Here is a 20,700-nt window from a genome sequence, read left to right as displayed (position 1 = left end):
AGGGGAAAGCAGTAGGTGGGACAGGGGAATGGTACGGCTTTGTGAGATGAAGGAGCTTTAAATTTAGGAAAATTCACCTAAGATGATGGGGGGGGGGTGGAATGTGCTAGTAAATTGGCTTCAGAAGCTGCACAGGGCCATTGGACTATTAGAACTTCAGGACTCTGAGGGTCAAAGAAAATAGAGAAGGCTTGGGTGTCTAAGAAGCACAGAAAGTAGGGATCAAGTAAGTGACCTGTCTTCCCCATGGGAGACATACAAATGGTTTTAGAAATTTAGAGAAACAGTACCAAGGAGGTACAAAAATTTTTTAAAATTTGCCGTTTGATGAGGCAAGGGCTTTGATAAGTTGTCTTACTTGGTTTGGGCTGAGATGCAAATGCACTGAATTAAAGCACAGGTTGGAAGGAGTCTATCAAGTTAGTATGCATCATTTTTACTTTTAAACAAAGGCCTCTCCATTGCATTCTGTCTTGCCTCGGTTGGCTAATAACAGGAGTGGCTCCCCTTTATCCAGTGACCCTGAATCTTGCATCCAGGAATCAGCCTTCTTGCCAGAACAGAATATAAATATCTTAAATATTTAACGAATATGCTTCCATACGAGGGTTGTGTAATGCATTGCTAGATGGATGGTTTATTCATGACCAGCCAGCCTATTTGAGGCTAGATGCCTTGCTATAAATGGCTGAAGCAGGAGATGGGAGAGGTAAGACAGAGAAAACAGAAATTTAGAGATTCAAAAGTCTGAGAATGGTGTTAAATGGCCTATTACTTTCCACCCTCTTGAATTGACTATTTATAACTTGCCATCCTGTCAATTAAAGACCTAATTTCACCTAAACAAATTTATATGTTCCCTATGAAAACTACTTCATGTCATTTATTTATAGTCTACTTCAGACCTTTTGAAGTCTGAGTTTCGATGTGTATTTCATAAAACTAATAGAATTCTTAATATATTTTGGTATTTTACTATTACAGTTATCTATGACCATCATAATGTGTAGCTAAGAATAACATCATCATTTTTTCAACTCCATGTCCTGTCTCTCTTTCAATTATATATGAGTTGGGCAATATTGAAAACAAGAGAGCTGTGGTATCACCTATCACTGATACTGAAATACTCATTTAAAAAATACCTATCTTAGCTCAGGAGCAATACACCAGAAAGAGATAAGTTGAAAATGGTTGTTTCTTCAAAAGTTTGTTAGCATTGCACGTTAAGGATAGTACACTGGTTTTGTTTACTGTTGTCTGTATGGTTTGAATTTGAATGTTAAATGTGGGTATAAGACTAGATTGACAGGGAGTTTAATGGAACAGCACACGTGTGAATTTGAGGGAATTTGCCTTACAAATGACACCTTCTTGGTAACCATGTTATGTCTAAAGCAGTGAAGGGTATCTCTAGATCTTGGTTCACAGTCGAATTATTTATTTGTAAGTGACAGTACTTGTGGTCAAATGAACAGTCTCACAATTTGTCAATTAACAACTTAGTCTTGCTTTTAATATGTCATATACAATTCATATTATAGGATGCATCTAGGATAGTTACTGTTTTATTCAATATTTTCCTTTTAATTATTGTTAACTTCCTGTTGTCAGTAGAGAAGGAAAAAACATCTAATTTTTGGTTGCCAGTGAAAAATCTAGGGTTTTTATTCTCAATATATAACTGTCAACGTGTCTGAGGTAGGAGAGTTTTGCTGAAGAAATCATTCTTTAATCAAGAAGGTGCAAACTGGCCCCTCCTTGAAACAATAGAAAAGTAAAAGTAAAAAATGATTGAGTAGAATTGCATGAGCAACACAGTTACATAGGGTTTCATCTACAAGTCAGACTACATCATGATCAACCCTGCTATTTAAATGGGACAACGGTTTCTTGCAAACTGGGCAATTACTCAGGGCAAGAGAAACAGAATGGAAGTTCCACCCATCTGACCTTCTGCCAGGTTTCATGTTTATTCTTTATACTTGCACAGTCTAACACATTTATTCTTCCCACAGGAGTTGCTCTGATATGCATTAGACATTAATATGCACATTTGAATGAGGAGTCAGTTCCAAGTTACAATAAAAACCACCTGTAAAGAATTTCTTCCCTATTTCAAATATTTAAAACAGTCACAACAGATTAAATTATTTCTTTAAGGAAAGTAAGTTGTGCTTTATTCTTTTTAAATGTTCCAAATTTACTTTATTAGTTATTTTATGGTATGTCCTTAATGAATACATTCACATCAGACCGAGGGGAGTGAAGCCCGTTACTGAGAGGGCTCTCTAATGAGTTGTACAGAACTGAAATAACTACATATGCATTCCGCAAATGGACCATTAATTGGAAAAAGAACCAAAGTGTGAAGATATAATCCTATAGGATGGAACTTAAAATGGTGATATATTTTAAGGCTTTAGAACTTTCGATTCACTTGTGTGGAGGAAAAGGTGAATGTGAAACCTATTTGTGTTTCCTTCTACCTAAGGTATAGCATTTCCATTAAGCCATTGTTGTAAACTTTGAGAAAAAAAAAATTTTGAGAATTTTGTTCACGAGAACTCTTATCTTTTTCTTTTTTGGTTATTTAAGTAGCGTGTCCCGTCTCACTGGTGTCTCTCCTCTTGGGTTGCTGGTGCTGCAGGGTTTGCTTAAGCTGTAACATACTGCCCTGAGGAGGAGCAAAGACACCTCGATACCGCTGCGTCCACTAGAACAACCTGGTAAGAACCAGGGTCTTCTGTAGATGCCCGAGGGGCAGGGCAGGGCTGGGAGGGAGCATTAAATCAGGCCACACTGCCACTAGCCTCCACTGGCCCTGGAAAAAACAGCCTGGGTAGGGCCAACAGCCGCCTCTTCCCAGCCAGCCAACCCTGTCACCTGCCCACACTGCCACCCGTGGGGGCTTTCATCCCCAGGGCCCCAGAAGGTCCGCTGGTTGCCTTACTCGGTGCAACTCCTGCCCTCTAAACTGAGCTGGGGCCACCACCAGTCTTGCCTGTGATGCGTTTCAGGCAAACACAACCTCTCCCTGCTTTGCAAAAACAAAAACAAAACACTGGATGCATATGTGAGTGAAAAGGGGAGCTATTCATGTTCACAGTTGGACCACAGGCATAAACCTAGTCTGTCCTGGACACACTGGGACATGTGGTTGTATTAGTCAGGGTTCTCCAGGGTTCTTTATATGTATTATATATATAAAGAGATTTATTATAAGGAATTGTCTCATGAGCTTATGAAAGCTGGAAAATCCAAAATCTATAGAGCTCATATCCCAGTTCTAGTCTGAAGGCTGGAAGTGCTGTAGAACCAAGAAGAGCTGATGTCCTGGTTTGAAGGTCGTTCGGCAAGAGAATTCTCTTACTCCGGGTGGGCCAGCCTTTTGTTCTATTTAGAACTTCAACTGATTGGATGAGGCCCACTCACATTATGGAGGGCAATCTGCTTTACTTAGTCCACCAATTTAAATTTTTTTGTTTGTTTGTTTGTGAGGGAGATCAGCCCTGAGCTAACATCCATGCTAATCCTCCTCTCCTTGCTGAGGAAGACCGGTTCTGAGCTAACATCTATTGCCAATCCTCCTCATTTTTTTTTTTCCTTCCCCAAAGCCCCAGTAGACAGTTGTAAGTCATAGTTGCACATCCTTCCAGTTGCTGTATGTGGGATGCGGCCTCAGCATGGCTGGAGAAGCAGTGCGTCGGTGCACACCCAGGATCCGAACCCGGGCTGCCAGCAGTGGATCGCGCTCACTTAACCGCTAAGCCACCGGGCCGGGCCCTAAATTTTAATCTCATTCAAAATCACCCTCACGGATACACCCAGAATAATGTATGACCAAATATGTGGGCACCCCATGGCCCAGTCAAGTTGACACATAAAATTTGTAAGTGCAATGGTCATCCAACTTATTTGAAAGCAGCAGATGATTTAATTCCATGTTGAACCTCTGTCCACAGTGATTCATACAGTATTTTCTTTTACGTTTACTTGAATGAATTCAATCTCTTCTTGTTCTATACTTGCCCTTAGCTTGGGTCAGAACTTCCCTGGCTCTCATCCCATCACGTATTTACCTCTTTCTTGCATGTATTAAATTCTATCGTGTCATTTTAAAACAGTGGTCCCTCTGTGAGGGACGTGTGGTGGTGGTTAGTAGATGGAGGGATAGAGGCAACAGGAGGGTTGTCAGACACCACCTTGGTTTCAACTATGATAGCTCTGTTTTTTTCTGTTTTATTTGTTTTTCTTCCCAGTAAGCTTTTATGTGAGGGCAGATTAGTTGGCTAAAATATATTTGAAAATCACCGCATATTTTCCTTAATGAGTCCATGATTTTGCATCAGGTGATCCATGAACCTGCTGAAACTGTTTGTAATAATTCCTTTCTTCATACAGACATATTTTTCTGAGGAGAGGGCACACAAATTTCTCATTTATTTAGAGAGATCTATAACTCACAGCAAATCATCTTTGGTCAAATGTTATGCATGACATCTTACATTTTCAAAAGGAGATATGATTTAGAATTACATTCAAGGATTTTGAAAGTATCGATATTTAGGAAGTCATCCCCTGTGTTTCTGTTGGATCCCTAACAAAATGATACAGAAATGATGCAAGGATTCATCAGCACCAGAAAACAGAAGAGAAAAAAATGGTTCTTCAATCCACATTTAGTTGTGGACATTCCTGCCTTCTTGGTGTGGTGGCGTACTTGACATGTGGAGACTGAGATATCTTCCTGCTCGGCAGCTTTCTCTGAAACTTGGCTAAAGAGAAAAATCAGTGAGTCAGATCAAGTTTAAACAGAAAAACTGTCAGTTTTCTCTTGTTGCATAGCAAACATTCTCAACACTTAGTGGCTTAAAATAACAGCATTTATTTTTTTCTCACGATCCTTTTGGTTGACCGGGTGGTGTATTACTCCATGTAGTGTCAGCTGCTTGAAGCTGGGAGCTTGGCCAGATCACCTCGGTTCTCCACGTGGTGTCTTATCCTCCATAAGATTTTCGTGTGTCTTCTCTCCTAGGAGAATAGCCTGGAATTCCTCATAGCATGGAGACTGGGTTCCAGGAAGACAATCCCAGTGTACAAATGCTTATCAACCCTCGGCTCGCATCATGGCTGCTGACGCGGGGCCAAAGCCAGTCTCATGTCCGAGCTCAAAATTAATATGGGAGAGAACTCCACAGGCCCCAGTACCGGGAGTGGACTCCTTGTGAACCACCGGTGTAAAGTCTAACACAGAAAAGACTTGAGAAAGTTCTTTGCACCAAACAGGCTGGTAGCTCATGGTCAGAAATTAAATCTACTTTAAATTAAAAAAATTAATTTTTAATTAATTAAATGAAAAAATTAAATAATTAAAATTAAATTAAATTTAAATTAAAATTTTGTCCCGTTTAGAAAATGCATCCATACATATAATAATAGAAAAACTTATACCTTGAAACCTTCCTTATTAAAGTAGGAAGAAAGAAAATGAAATAATTGTGTTCTATTAAAAATATGTTTTTTAATCCCAAAAATAAAAATTAAGGAGAACATAGGCATGAATAATAGGGCAAAAGGGAGACTTTAATAATTTGAAAAATCTTCACATGTTATAGATTAATATCAAAAATTGCTTCCTTAAAAAGTCTAACAAAATTGACAAAGCTCTCATAATTAAAAATGAAGTAAAACAGAGAAAACATACACAAAATGAAGAATGAAAATTGATCATAGGGACAAAGATTATTATGATTAATTCTAGGCTTACTAATATGTCCTTCTTTATACTATTCTGGAATCCATTACCAAATACTATAAAGAAACACAAATTTGAAGTAAAAATATTCAAAAAGATGGTGCAAAATTATCATTATTTGTAGATAATGTGACTTGCTATCCAGATAACTCAAAATTATTGAGGTTAACAAGAAATTAGATATTTATAAAATACACGTAGAAAAATAAAGAGCTATATTATTTATCATCAATGATCACGAAACGTTGTGGAGAACAGTTTTCATTCACATTAGTAGCAGAATTTCAGGAATAAGTTAACACATTGCCTGGTTCATGAAAGGCTCCCCCCAAAATATTTTCTGGATGATCAAGGACTAATAAAATGAACAAGAAGAGTGTAGAACCTATATAAATAGAGCTAATACACTTTACTTGAGACACAATAAAAGCCTTGATTAGATAAATGTATATCATGTTCCAGGATGGGAAGTATGAATATTGTAAAGATGTTAATTTTATCCTATTAATTTAAAGGCTTAATTCAATTCCATTATGTACTTCCAAAGAATTTTTTGGAACTTAAAGTCATACAAAAGTTTAATGGAAGAACAAAAAAGGGGAGAAGGGTATACATTTCTTTTTTTAAAATGAAGGGTAAGGTGTAATAGCACTACCAAGTAGTTGATATCAAAACTGGACCATGGTAATCAAAACAGCATGTGATTACCACCAAATCCCAACAATCAGATTAATGGAACTGAATAAAAATGTCAGCCACAGGCTTTAATTGTAATCAGAATTTGATATATGGCAAAGTAAAATTTCAAATCAGTAGGAAAATAACAGTTTATTTAAACAGTGAAGCTGAAAGCATTATCAAATATAAGAAAATAAGATCTCTACCTCAAATCATGATCCGTTAAAAGTAAAAACAATGGTAATTGGTACATTTGTCTACAAAAAACTCAAAATTCTTGAATGTCAACGTATTATGAATAAAAATTAAAAAAAGTAAGTTTCAGTTATGCAAAATAAGTAAGTTCTAGAGACCTACTACACAACATTATGCCTATCGTTAACAATACTGTATTGTACACTTAAAATTTTGTTAAAAGGGTAGAGCTCATGTGAAATGTTCTTACCACAATAAAAAACAACTTGATAAAGTATTAAAAAAAAAAACAAAAAGTGAATATTCTCATGAAATAAAGAGCCTTTACAAAAAATAATGAAAGAATGAGTAATGAAAACACAAATAACAAAAAAGTGATTAGGACATGAGCTAACAAAGCAATACAAAATGAAAAAAGAACAGGATTTATTTAACCTCACAATTAATTGAAGAAAATAAAAATCTATACCTTTTTCATTTTAAAATATGAAAAATTGAGGAAAAATGATAGCCAGTGTTGGCAATAGTTCAGGTAAATGTGACTTACATGTTATAGAAGGGAATAAGTGACACATTTGTGTGGAACAATTTGGTAATATGTATCAGAATATTTTAAGTGATAATATCTTTTGATCAAGTAATTTTTTCTCCTAAAATTTACCCTAAGGAAATAATCATGGATGTGAATTAGAGCACTAATATTTAACAGCAAACATAAAATAAAATCTAAACTACTCACATTTACAACCATAGAGTATTATTGAAGGACCTCGAATCTATATGATGGGAATACTTATAGGCATTAATAATGCATGGCAGAAGAATATATACTTCATGGCAGGCAATAATATTCAGGATGATTAATATTATGTGAATATTTTATAAAATGTTATGCATAGTATAATCCTAGTAGAAAATATCCTGGGAGATATATACCAAAATATTAATAGTGCTTATTTGAGACATTATAAATAATTTTTATTTCTTTTTTGGTGTGATTTTCCAAAATTTCTTAATCATTATTTTAGTTTTGTAACCAGAAGAAAGCTATCCAAAGTTACTGAATATTATACACAAAAGGTAATGAAACAAGACTGATCCTTCTGCTTGCATACACTTATGTGAGCACATATTTACACACACACCCCTCCCAGAGTACAGATCTCTTTGTTTTACAGCATCAGCTCTGAGAGCAGCTGTGAATTAATAAAGCTTCCAGAGCTGTAGTGTCTGTGGCACAGGCGGACTATTTGGACATTCTCAGCGTGTGTTCCCCAGTTACACGAGGCGTTGAAGACCCCTGTGACTGCGTGGTATAGAGATTTGATCTGCCGTGGCCAAATCTGCTATCTGAGGACTTTTCCTCAGGCCCAGACCTGACCGTTCTCAAATATTCAGAATACTACTGGCCTAAAAGATATTTATTTTTTTTCAGTTTTCCTTCAGTTACTCCCTGAGGTATTCTCTGTCAGCAACTGATACAAGATTTACTATTTTGTATAAGTCAGGAAACATTGCTATGTCTGTCTAATATTTACTTATTCATCTTCCCTCTGTGTTCCTTTGTTCTTTATTTCCTTTCTCCTTGCTTCCTTCTCTCCATTCTTTTGTTCTTTCTTTTGTTTTTCTCTCTCTCTCTCTCCCTTCTTCTTCTCTCAAGTGCCTGCCATATGCCAGGTGTAACATAGTGTTGACCAGCGATGATCAAACCTCTTTACTTGCCTTCAATGAGCTCAGTTACTTGGGGAGATATGTGGTAATTAAAGTAGAATTTTTCCTTTAAAAATGTTTTGTGTTTTCAAAAATTTTATGAAATCAATACTTTGCAAGGGTTAAATTGAATAATTCTCACAAGGATTTAGTGAGAAAGATGGTGAGAAGCTTAAATGTTTTGACAGAATACTTCAACAGAAGCCGGGCAACTTGCCTCACAATGTGACAACCCTGTTAATACAGAGCAAAACCTCTTGGAATGATGATGAATTTGAAAACTCTAGCCTAACAAATTTGAATTCTTTTTTCCAATTTCCTGCTATGGACTGAATGTTTGTGTTTCCCCAAAATTCATATGTTGAAAAAAAATCCCCAGTGTAATGGTATTGGGAGGTGGGGCCTTTGGGAGGGGATTAGGTCATGAGAGCAGAGACCTCGTGAATGGGATTAGTTCCTTTATAAAAGAGACCCCAGAGAGCTCCCTTGCTCCTTTCCCCATGTGAGGTTACAGCAAACAAGACAGCCCTCTGGGGGGAAGCAGATTCTCACCTGACACCAAATCTTCCAGTGGACTTGATCTTGGATTCCCAGTCTCCAGGGCTGTGAGAAATAACTTTGCATTGTTTATAGGCCACCCAGTCTATGGCATTTTGTTATAGCAGCTCAAATGGACTAAGGCATATCCCCTGGAAGTGTTTTCCAGCTTACCCTGACAAGGAACAAATTTTTCCTCTCCCCATTAACTATTAACTCTGTATGGGACCATGTCCCAGCCCCAATCCCCAACATCTGCAAATTGTTATGTCCTTCTCACCATGTTCTCGAATGTGGTTTTTCAGAGAACATCTGGTTTTTCTAGGGTGGTTAGAAAAGTAGACTTGAACTTTGCCCTCTTTTCCTCTGCTTCTCACCATGAATCGCCTTTACCTTCTTTTATTTCTAAAGATTCTGGATGTGAATATATCAACTTGGAAGTAGGGATGAAAAATGTGAAATAAGATTTTAATTTGTACCTGGGAATTTTCCCCCAGAGATTAAAAAAAGACTCAAGGCCATACTACTGTTGAAATTTCGTGTCGTCCGTACACTCATGAATTAAAGATAGCATGATACTGGCAGACAGGATTCAGCCATAAGCATGTTCTGATTTATTAAACTTGTCTTTTTAAGTAAGATAAAGTAGTTGAGCTAATAGACAATTCGAGTCTCTTCTTTCGGAGTCTCAGGAGGAAATAATTCTGCTATGAGAGCCTTGGGAGAGAGAGAATTATAAAACAGGTTCCACTCTGATGGACGGACATTGGGAAAGGAACTATATAGTTTTGTTCATTGGCGGAGGCTAATTCACATAGTGTTAAGTGCTTCCCTGCTTTCAGTCAAGGTGATGCCCTGAGACTCAGTGCAATTCCACTGAATCTCCTCCCGGAACTGAGTGCTGGAAGCCGAACCATGGTTTAGGAGGAACAATGATCTTTGCTTTAGCTGTGCACCACAGCCATCCCAGCATGCCTTGGGGCCAGAAGTGGGAAAGTAGAGGAGGGGGCAGGCGCTGGTATTTCTATCTATTACTTTTCTGTCAATGCTTCCTGTAAATTAACTTTTGCTGTTAAGGGATGCTTAATTTATCTGAGTGTGCACAGGGGCAACAGAGGGATGACGTGGGATATAGAGCAACGTTAATAGCTTAAATTTTTAACGTGATTCCCTTTTTGAAGACCTCCTGAGCCTTCCTTCACTCTTGTTCACTTGAGCATCCATGAATCCAGGAAGAGATCTTAGGTTCTGAAATTCAAAAGGAGAGTTTTCGCTTCTATCCTTTGCTTTGCAAACCAGGCTGGTGGTTGATGAACTGTTTAAAGTTTATTTCTCTTTAAACATGGGAGAAATCTTGTTCAGCAGGTTAGAACACTGGGTTTTCAATAGAAGAAATTTTGATAGGTAGAAGAGGAAGAGGAAAAGGGGAAAGTTCACTTTTCCAGTCTTGAGGGATTGTGGGAAGGAGAAAGATGAAAGAGACAAAGTATCGTGTGAAGTGGTCAAAAGCAGGGGTCTCTAGGGCTGGCCCGGTGGTGTAGTGGTTAAGTTCTCGTGCTCCACTTCCGTGGCCCAGGTTCTTGGGTTCGGATCTGAGGCACAGACTCACACTTGCTCATCAAGCCATGCTGTTGCGGGGTCCCACATGCAAAAAATAGAAGAAGATAGGCACAGATGTTAGTTCAGTGACCATCTTCCTCAAGCAAAAAGAGAAAGATTGGCAACAGATATTAGCTCAGGGCCAAGCTTCCTCACCAAAAGAAAAAAAAAAAACCCCACAGGGGTCTCAATTTCTATTCTCCAGACTTCAATCTAGAGCAGGTAATGTGTCAGATAGATAAAAATATCACAAAGTAAGGGCCAGCCCGTGGCCTAGTGGTTAAGTTCTCGCGCTCTGCTTCGGCAGCCCAGGTTCATGGGTTCAGATCCCAGGGGCGGACCTACACCTCTCATCAGTCGTGCTGTGATGACAATCCACATACAAAATAGAGGAAGACTCGCACAGACGTTAGCTCAGGGTGAATCTTCCTCAGCAAAAAAAAAAAAAAATATATATATATATATATATATATGTATATCACATAGTAAAGAGAGGTGGGACTTCTTCAAGCCCTTCTTTGCAACTCTGGGAGGAAGGTAGATGTGCACTTTGCAGACTGACCCACACCACATGCTGGGAGAACTTGACAGAAAGCACTGGACTAGCAGCATGGCCCTTTAGCCATGGCCATAGGATGGATCATCTGTGCCAGGAAGTGGTAGGATCAAAGTCAGGCCTTAGAACTATCTTTAGTGCCAGCAGGAGATACGACGAGACCTTCTGTCCCTGAACCCTGAGCAGAAACATGGGTCCAACCAAAGAAGAATGGACCAAAAGTTTACCAGGGCCAACTTCTGTGCTGGAGACTAGAGGAGCCTGACGACAGGTTGGGAAGCAACCTGTATTCAAGAATCGTAAATTGCTCCCCTCTGCCTCTAGTCTAGAGCATGTGAGCAGTACAGCTGTCTCATCTTAGGGAGAGAAGCGGCTGGAGGGATGTTGTCTGCAAGACTGAGCGTTTTTATCTAAGAGACTGAACTTGTCCTGAGGGGCTCTTTTTTGCTATCAGACTAAACTTTAGATTAGATTGGGTATTTACTTCACAAACAACGGGGGGCACAGTAGGAAGAATAGATTAGTTGTAGACAAAATAACAAACTCTATCCTATATTAAAAAGTTTGTTATATAACAAACTTTTAGTTCCTTAGGTTACAGTATGAATAAAAATTGGCAACTGCTCCTCAGATGTAAATTATTGAAATTAGCCCACAGATATCATTCTGCAAAATTGTCTAATTTCCCATTCAACTGTTTTTTTAAATTAAATTCTGATTAAGCCTCCTTTGTTCTTCCATGTTTTCCCCACACTCAATCCCCAACCCCTACCTCATGCATCTTCTCCTTCCAAGGTTTCTAGATTTGGATTATGGGAAACCAGACTTTCAAGATCACAAAGCTTGGCTTGATGAAATTCCATTCAGAGTGTCACCTGTTATGAACCTACTATGCTCATATCTTTTCTAGTTGTTAAAGCATGGGTGCAGATGTTCACTTCCGCATTTCTGCATCTAGAGCTGGAATCCACCCTTTTCAAAAGAAAATCTTCTTTTTAAGACAAGTGATAAGAAATGTTACTGCCTACTCCTGTCTGAAGTGATAAAGACTCTCTGGTTTTAAAATGCGTTTGTAGCAACTATAACTAACGGAGATGAGAAAGGTTTGCCGTACAGATAATCTGCATCTAGACTTTGCTTCTCCAGTTTTTTGCGTCTAGCTCTGTGTGGTGTTCTGCTTTTTCTGTCTCTCTAGATCACGTCTTGTGTCCTGAGGTGTGCATCTGCTTCACAGAATCTATGAATCCACTCAAGTTATATGCAAAGGCTGCGTGAATAGACATTTTTTTCGGTGAGGATACACATTTTTCATGATATTTTCAAAGAGGAATGGGACTGAATAAATTTGAGAATTCTTATTCTATCTTTATATGTCAGCCTTATTTTGTCTCATCAAGTCTTCATTTTCCCCTTTCCTGTCCCTCCCCTGTTTCTCCTTCCACAATATGGGTAGAAAATAGGAACATAGGAAAACTGTGCTTTCTAATTATAACATAAAGAGGAAAGAATGAGATGTTTTATATATTATCTTAAAAAATAAATTTGTTTTGTTGTGTGTTCCTTGGTTTATTATTTAACTATAGATCATTACCTGTTTTGAAGCAAACAAATAAAAAATCAAAATAAAAACAAAAACAGCAACAAAACACCCTCTGGATTCCTTTTGATTTTGAAAGAAATATAAAAAACAAATTACCTAATATTTTGAGGAAATTGTTTTTCAAATGAAAACAACATTTTTTTCTGAATATTAATCAATTATTTTAGAAACATTTAAATCATACTTAAAGCAGAATATGTATATATCCTAAAATCTTACCACCCAGAATTAACCACAATGAACCTTTTACCTTTAAGGTACCTTTTGTATTAATACACAGTTTAAAATAAATAGGGTCATAATATAATTTGTGTTTTGCAATCTGCTTGTTTTTCCCACTGAATAATATATCATGGTCATTTTTCCATGAAAAAGATGATCTAAGATTTTCGATGCTTATGTAGACTTCAACTTATATCCGTGTACTATAATTAATTTTACCAGTATCCTATTGAAATATACTTTAGTTTTTCCGAGTTATTCACTATTATAAATAATATTTTCTTGTGTGGCTTTTATATGTATCTTTATATTTTTAAAGTTCATTAGGATATAGTTCAGACATAACAAAAATATATAAAGGAAAATAAAATGGACGTACATATACTCACCACTAAGCTCAAGACTTAAGACAATACCATAGAGTTGTGTCCCCTGTATGTGTTGACATCTTTACACAGTTGTCTAATAGACTACTTCAGATAAATTCCTAGAGACTGAATTTGTGGATCAAAAGCACAGTGAAATCATTGTTTTGAATACATTTTGTTTATTTGTATTTATTTATTCAATAAATATTCAGTACTTGTTGAGTGCTGGGGACTGTGCTTAGGCCGGGACTAGAGAGATAAAAGACACAGTTCCTATATTCAAGGAGAATATACTCTTGAGTCAAATAATATGACAAGTAAAACACAGCATGAAAAGTGATGAAATAGAAATAAAAATTGGATACAAATGGAGCATAGGGAAGTTGAACCTATTGGACTGTCATAACAGGTCTGGAAGAGGAGGTGATTAGAGTATGAATTTGTTAAGAAAGGAAGGTAAGCATGGAAAACTTTTGAAGTGGAGAGCAGCATTGGCAAAGGCCAGGAACGAAAGATCGGGTCCCATTGGGAAATTGTCCCTAGTCTGGTACGGCTGGAGCATGGAGTTCTAAGAGAGAACAGAGAGGGATGAAGGCATAAAACAAGGGGAATTTGAGTGTTAGAAACAGAAAGAACATGAGTTGGCACGATGGGTAGCATGAGTTAAAAATCGGTTTTTAATAAAGTAGTAATGAACATGTTTGAAGGCAGAAAAGGAGAAGTCATAGAGGGAGAGACTGAGAATACTGGAAAACCATTAAATTATCTGATGAATTTTAGTATGTTTGGTGTTCTGTTTCTGTCTCATTATGTCTTCAATTTTAAATATTTCCTTTTGAAAGTCAGTGTAATAAATATTCATTCTTCTGGCTCATATTTAGGATGCAGCTTACAAAGAGAAGTCTGTGGTTCTTCCTTCCATATCCCATCCCTCCGGCTGTATGCATAAGGAGGCAATACCAGGTGCTTCCTCCCGACTGAACATTCTCTGTGTTAATGCTGACTGGGCAGAGATCAGAGTGTGGTGATGAGAAGATTGGGACTAGTGAAATTATTAGGTTTCTTTTCACTAAAAATAGAGCATCAGTGGTCATCCCAAAGCAGTAAATTGGCATGCAGTAGCAAGTTATTCATGATGTAGGCAATTCACTTTCAAGTTTTATCTAAAGGAATGATGCTTCTTATGGCAAGTTCTGTATAAAATTTATGGCATTTCAGGTTAACGCTATTGACCACCAGGGAAGACAGTAAAAAATTGAGAGTGTATGCCAAATAATCTTCTGTAATAGTAGACTCATGCTTTCTTCATTTGACCTCTGATTGCCTAGATGATAAGGGCTGCACTATACTGGAACAGCGTGCAACACCCTGGACCTTTGAGTCTTGGCGTCTGCTTGAAGCTTAATGACTCACATCACTCTTGGCAACCGTGCTTCCGACTTACAGCAGTAATGCTGGTTCATGTGGATAATGGAAACAGTTTTCTGCCTCTGCTAGTAAATGGTCTTAAATGAACTTTGTTCAAAGAACTTTCCTTATAGAATCATTCACACTGTTTTTGACCTTGTACAGAACTCATTCTCCACTGTAAAAATAGTCGTCACTGGTTAGAGAGAGAAAATTACATAGCTATTGAATACGACTGGCATAACCTGAACCATGAAAATTGAAGAAAAGGGATTTTCTAGAAAAAATTACTTTCTATCCTTGCTGTATAGTGTTATTGTTTCCTCTATTTTTATGCTTGAGACTAGCTTTTTGGGGATTTATATTACCCAAGTAATTAGCTTTCTCATTTCCTTTGGGAATTATTAAACTGCCTGATAGACTAAATGGTTTAGTATAATTGATATATGTTTTGACTTTTAGGTATTTAGAATTCTAATGAGGGATTTCAGTTGTTCTATTTACACTGAAAATAAATAAAACTACTCTAATTTTGAACTTGAAGGAATACTTAAGAAATGAAATATTGCAATTGGCATAAAGCTTTACTTTTATGTTTCAAAAATTAATTCATTTATTAAATGCATGTGTGTGTGCATAAGTGTGTGTGTTTGTATTTAACAAAGGCTATGATAGTGACATACCTGAAATATTACAGAAAAAAATCAGAAGTTTGGGAGAAATGTTTGAATCTATGGGAAATTTCACTTTGTGAAGACCCTTACGTGAAACTAAGCATACCAGGAGCTCACTAAGACGATGAAGTTAGCACTAAAGTTGCTAAAAGGATCATTTTAAAGATCTGGGAGTGTTGCTGGAATATTGTTGAGACATATTTTAGGAGACAATTCTGATTATCTTCTTTATGAGGAAAATATTTAGATTTCTATGCATTCAGACTTTCTCTTTCAAGATCTATTAAAAATTAATATCAATTGGAAATTTATTCCAATTCTTGAGTGCCTCTCATATGCAAAGTTCCATGATAGACAATCTGAGTAATATTTATTCTTTCATTTCACAAATATATATTGAGTTTTTTATACTGTGAATCACTGGTAGCTTTCAATAAGCTAAAAACTAAATCTCTTCCATTTATTAGGTAGGTCAATCTGCCTGTGGTACCTGGGATGATTGATGGGTGAATGAAATAAAACTGAAGCCAGGGAGACTGATTTAGAGGTAATTCAATAGCCAAAGAATGGACTGCAAAGGAGCTAGACCAAGGCAGTGGCAATGGGAATAAAAATAAAGGAATGAATTGAGAAATATTTTAAAAAGTTGACTGAGTGTATATAGGTGGTATAGGCAAGAGAAAGAGATAAATGAAATAAGATTCAAGAATTTTAGTTTGTGTCATTAAATGAAAAACAGTGAAACTGCTAGAAATAATAAATCCAAAGGGGCAGATGATAAGTAGAGAAAGACCAAGGCTTTGATTCTAAAAAATATGAAGGTTATGGTAGAGACTTCCAGTTGCAGGGGTTCATTGGCATTTGGGGCTATGCAGAGGAATGGGTAGATTAATGTAGTGGCCAGGGGATCATCTAGTTGGATGGAGAAAGATATAGGGCAGGAAAATTGAAGTTTCTCTCTCAAGTTCCTGTTGTTGAGATTGATATAAATAAGTGAGTTTTGAGTTAAATATCCTATATTCAAGAACTACTTTGTGATAACTACTATTACATTGTGGTAAATGTCTGGGAATTTAGTGAGGTGATCAAGGTTTAGTAGTTCATACATACATAAATGTACATATACAAATAACCACATAGATTCAATGATGAACCTTTCGTCTTAGTTTTCTATGATTTATTTTGGTACCTACTTATATCCCTGGACAAGAGTGATATAATTGCAGGTATGAGGCGAAGGTTTATCTTACCTAGGAGGCAAAGTTTATGCCCATCCCAGAGTTTAGACTGAGCACTTCCCCTTTCTGAGCTCCTCAAGCTTGCCTAATAAAAATGGATCCACAACAGAAGAAAAAACGCAGCTCCATAATGCTTCTTTTACTTTTCTTGCGAGTGAAGCAAATGGAATTGTCTAGGTAGAGACTAAGTTCTTAGAGAGATTGGGAGGACCTGGAGGGGAAGAGATAGGGAAATGAGTATTTTTACATTAATTTCTCCATAGTGGGAGGGGAACATACCCAAGAATAGAGAGGTGAGACCTCAGCGCTCCGAGTAGTTTTCTACAGACCTGGGAGCTGCAGCTATGAAATACCTGGAGTCAGAAGGAGATCTGCATCATTCATATCTCTTCATTGAATTCTCAGCTCAGTGCCATCTCAACTCTGTTCGCGTTGGTCACCATCTCATCCAGACTCAGCATATAGAGCCCCATCCTCATTTTGGTAGTGATCATCCTGCATTCATCAGATCCCATGGGTCTTTAGCCAATGCAAAGACTAAACTGCCCTAATCTCCCTAATCTTTAACCAGATGTAATGGTAATGATAAATTTCAGGTCAACAGCCAGGAAAGAAAATGGAAAAACGAGCAAGGAAATGGACTGCCACCGAGAACTTTCAGAAAGGAACTTAGCTTTATCAACACCTTGATTTCAGCCTTGTGAGATTCTAAGCTGAGTCGACTGGACTTCTGATCTATGGAAACTGTGAAATAAAAATTTGCGTTGTTGAAAGTGGCTACATTTGTGGTAATTTGTTATGATAGTAACAGAAAATTAATATAGATAGTTTCTAGTTTGGGACAATTATGAAAAAAACTGTTATAAAACTTAAATATAGATTTTTTTAAACACAAATTTTCATTTATTTTGGGTAAATATCTCGGGGTGTCACAATCAATTCTTGTTATTTGTGGTAGTTATGTTCTATAAAGTCACCTTGAACACTGAGTTAGCGAGTAATGAGACATTGTTCCTAGGAGAAATGCAGGGTTAAGTTTCTGTGAGCCTCTAGCCGCAATGTTTTTGTCAACTGATCAATACGTAACTTTGTTTTACATGTGTTTTCTGTTTAATGACACCGTATTTAATACACATTGTTGCTTCATTAACACTGAACTCATGGCTAACAGCACTGTAACTTGTGGCTCAACAAAACTCATCTAACACACATTTTTTCCATAAGGCACTTTACAGCCTTCTTGAGTTTAAAAACACTAGACAGCACTTCAGCACTACACACCTAGGGGCCATTTTAAACAGCAAAGTCACCAACAAAAAGAACAAAAATGCAAAAAAAAAAAAACCATAGAAAACTAAATAGACTGAGAAAAGGACACATTTACAATATGAGAGTTAAAACAAGAAGCCAGAGCATTGCCTTGTTCAATCTCACCTGGGAATGTGCATGTTGAGTGACTCAAATTTTTTACTGCTCTGTACACGCCAAGGAATGACCACAAAAGCCTCATAAGTATCGATTTGGGAGTTACAAATGAATTTCAGCAAGTGGGCAAATTCACAAATGTGGAATCTGTGAATAAGGAGAATTGATTGTATTATTGTACCATACGGTGAGTGTATGTTTAACTTTATAAGAAAATGCCAAACTGTTTTCCAGAGTCACTGTACCATTTTGCATTCTCACCAGCAATGAGTGAGAGTTCCAGCTGCCCACTCCCTCACAGTAATTAGTATTGTCAGCTTTTCTGATTTTAGCTATTCTGATAGATATGTAGTGGAATCTCATTGTGGTTATAATTAACATTTCCTTAATGGCTAATTACACTGAACATCTTTTCGTCTACTTATATTTCATCCTTATATCTTCTTTGGTGAAGATATTTCTGTTCAAATATTTTGCTCATTTATTAAAAATTGTGTTGTTTGACTTCTTATGGCTATGTTTCAAGAGTTCTTTCTATAGTATTCTGGATGTAAATCCTTTGTCAGATATGTGATTTGCAAATGTTTCCTCCTAGGGTATGGCTTGTCTCTTCATTCTCTTAAGAATATCTTTGGCATAGCAAATATTTTAAATTTTGACAAAGTCTAATTTATTAATTTTTTCTTTTATGAGTCATGCTTTTAGTGTTGGATCTAAAATCTTTTTGTATAACATCAAGTAATACAGATTTTCTCTTACTTTTTTTCTAGAAATTTTATAGTTTTATATTTTACATTTAGGTCCATGATGCATTTTGAATTAGTTTTTGTACAAAGTGTGAGATATAAATTGAAGTACAGATAAATAAATAAAAAGTCCAATTGTTTCAGAATCATTTGTTGAAAGACTATCATTTCTTCATTGAATTGCTCTTGCATCTTTGTAAAATATAAATTAACCATATAGGTGTGGATCTACTTATGGACTTGATTCTGTTTCATTGATCTGTGTGTCATTCTTTTCTCTAATACCACACTGATTAGTGTAGCTTTATATTAAGCCTTGAGATTAGGTATCGTGAGTCCTCCAACTTTGTTCTTTTTTTCAAAATTGTTTTGGAAATTCTAATTACTTTGTCTTTCCATATAAATTTTAGAGTTAGCTTGCTGACAAAAAAACAAAAAATCCTGCTGGGATTTTGACTGAGATTGTATTGAATCTGTCTATCTATTTGAGGTGAATCTTCATCTTTATTATATAAAATCTCTTAATCCATGAACACATTATTTCTCTTATTTAGGTTCCCTTTGATTTTTTTGATCAATATTTTGTGTTTTCAGCATACAAGTGCTGCACATATTTTGTTAAATTTATAACTATGTATTTCATTTTGTTACTTTTTAAATTTTAATTTCCAATTGTTTATTGCTAGTATATAAAAAAATTGAACTTTGTATATTGACTCTATAATTTTGACTTTGTAAACTCACTGAGAGTTTCAAGAGTCCCCTCTCTCTCTTTTTTTTTTTTTTTTGTAGATTCTATAAGGATTTTCTAAGTAGATAATCAGGTAGTTTATGAATAGTGATAGTTTTATTTCTTCCCTTCTATTGTGTATGCCTATTTCTTTTCCTTGTCTTAGTGGTTTGATGTTGAATAGGAGTAGGTGAAGATCTTTGCCTTCCCCAAGTTTGGGGGGAAACATTCAGTCTTTTACCATTATATATGATGTTTGCTGTAAATTTTTTTAAATGCTACTTAGGTTAATGGAAGTTCCTGTACATTTCTAGTTTGCTGAGAGGGTTTTGTTTGTTTGTTTTTACTATGAATGGATGTGGAATTTTATAAAATGCTTTTTCTGCATTATTTGAAAAGATCTTATGGTTTTTATTCTCTAGTGTGTTTATGTGATGAACTATATTGAGTGATTATATGTTGAATCAGCCTTGCATTTCCAAGATATACCCATACACCAACTCGATTATGACATATTATCCTTTTTATATACATTACTGTATTTAATTTGTTATAGTTTGTTAATAATTTTTGTGTCTGTGTTCAAGAGGGATAGTAGTCTGTAGTTTTCTTTTCTTGTGATATCTTTGTCTGCTTTTGGTATTGACGTTATGCTGGCCCCACAAAAGTATAAGAGGAAAGTGTTCTATCCTCTTATTTTTGGAAAGATATTATGTGTAATTGATATTGTTTCTTCCTTAAGTGTTTTGAAGAATTCACCATTGAAATAATCTGAGTCTGGATTTTCCCTTGTTAAAATGTCAGAATAATGTTTAAAACATGTAATTGAGCGCATATTATGTATCTGAAATATTGGTCACTTTCTCACATATATTCTCAATTTCTATAATACATTTATTACCTCTACAGTGAGTTTTGGCTTAAGTTAGCACAAGGTATCGATGGAAAGAAAAATCAATAAGTAGGTTTGATGCAAAGTAGACACTACTTTGTTAGTATTCTTGATTTTTCACTGAAGATGCTGAAATCTTCCAGTCAAAGAGCTAGACCTAAAGATGAGGCAACTTGTAACCTTAGATTTAGTCATGAGACTCATTTGAGCCCAAGTTTTCTTACCTAAAAAATAGATATAATGCATCATAAAATGTGTTACATCAGATAAAGTATTCTGAATTTATGCCTAATTTATAAATGACCTAATTGGTTGGGTTTTAATGGAATATAAACATTCATTTTTCATCAAGTTAAAAAATATCA

The 20,700-nt window shown here is 36.2% G+C and overlaps 1 long non-coding RNA gene across 2 annotated transcripts in view; it reads left to right on the top strand.

Annotated features, from left to right (window-relative positions):
• The window catches only part of LOC131402559 (uncharacterized), an 87,450-nt gene that overhangs the window by 42,935 nt on the left and 23,815 nt on the right, over positions 1–20,700 (top strand). The window contains exon 1 of one of the 2 annotated variants that reach the window (XR_009218769.1): positions 95–226. The exons of the other annotated variant lie outside the window; for it this stretch is intronic. This is a non-coding gene — a long non-coding RNA (uncharacterized LOC131402559). Of the gene's footprint in view, positions 1–94; positions 227–20,700 lie in introns of those variants that run through there. 2 annotated transcript variants of the gene reach the window in all.

Source organism: Diceros bicornis, unplaced genomic scaffold (genome assembly GCF_020826845.1).
Source record: "Diceros bicornis minor isolate mBicDic1 unplaced genomic scaffold, mDicBic1.mat.cur scaffold_158_ctg1, whole genome shotgun sequence".
In the NCBI taxonomy this organism is placed as follows: Eukaryota; Metazoa; Chordata; class Mammalia; order Perissodactyla; family Rhinocerotidae; genus Diceros; species Diceros bicornis.
This window is presented reverse-complemented; position numbering and strand designations above follow the sequence as displayed.